The following is a 1,337-nucleotide window of genomic DNA, read 5'->3' as shown; positions in this document are numbered from 1 at the left end:
CATCATAGGTCAGAGCAATCTAAAATTCTTGGGCTCAAGAGATCCTCTTGCCTCAGCCTACCAATTAGCTGGAACTGCAGGCACCCACTACAAATACCCAGCTATATTTTAGAGATGGGGTCTTGCTCTTGCTCTTGAACTCCTGAGTTTAGGCAATCCACCCACCCTTGGCCTCCTGAAGTGCTAAGATAACAGGCTTGGGCCACCAAGCATGGCCTTTGACTTTCTTAATAACATTTTTTTCTCTAGCTTATTTTATTACAAAAATACAGTTTATAATATATATAACATACAAAATACAGGTGTTTAACTATTTATGTTACCTGTAAGACTTCTGGTCAACAGGAGGCTATGAGTAGTTAAGTTTTAGGAGAGACAAGTTATATGCAGATTTTTCACTATGCAGGGGTTCAGTACTTCAACTGTCCATGTTATTTAACGGTCAACTGTACATTTACTAAAAAAGAAATGTTAAGCGTAACCTCAAAAAAAGACTCTGAATTCTCAAAAGACCCATTCTCAAAAATGGTCTTTAAAGTTCCTTAAGCTTCCGCATAGTTTACTAGGAAATAATGGTCACACTCCCATGAAAAGGGAAAAATAATAAATGGTCCTCAAATTCAAGGCAGGAGACTGTCTCCAGGATCTCTAGGAAGAGACAATATACTATGCTTAATTTCATGAATTTGGCAGCATAAATCCTTTTTTAGGGACACATGAAATTCCATGTAACAATGCTACACTGGCAACAATGACAGCCTCACTAACAAAACTGTAAAAGGAGGCTGAGCATAGCGGCCCATACCTATAACCCCAGCACTTTGGAAGGCCAAGGTGGAAGGATCACTTGAGCCAAGGAGTTAAAAGACCAGCCTGGGAAACATAACAAGACCCTGTCTCTACCAAAAAAAGAAAAATAAGAGCCAGACATAGTGCCACGCACCCATAGTCCCATCTTTTCAGGAAACTGAGGCAGGAGATCACTTGAGCCTAGAAGTCTGAGGCTACAGTGAGTTACGATCAAGTCACTGCACTCTATCTAGCCTAGGTGAGAGAGCAAGACCCTGCCTCTAAAAGAAAAGAATTTGAAAGGAGCTAATAAATAAGATTAGGTGACCTTTGTTAAAAATAGAATACAAATGGCAGGAAAGTGAGGTCTGCACAAAGTTAGGGAATTTTCTAAGGGAAGTAAAGGTAGAACTATGAGAACATGACAGTAGCCCTGTCTATAGTGGTATACCTTATAATACACATGAATAAGCACTATAGTATATAAAGCTACAACTTAATAAAATAAAGCAAACATAAAACTCCATCAAACACATGTAATGATACAG

Source organism: Otolemur garnettii, unplaced genomic scaffold, assembly GCF_000181295.1.
Source record: "Otolemur garnettii isolate 467f Iridium unplaced genomic scaffold, OtoGar3 scaffold00012, whole genome shotgun sequence".
Lineage (NCBI taxonomy): Eukaryota > Metazoa > Chordata > Mammalia > Primates > Galagidae > Otolemur > Otolemur garnettii.
This window is presented reverse-complemented; position numbering follows the sequence as displayed.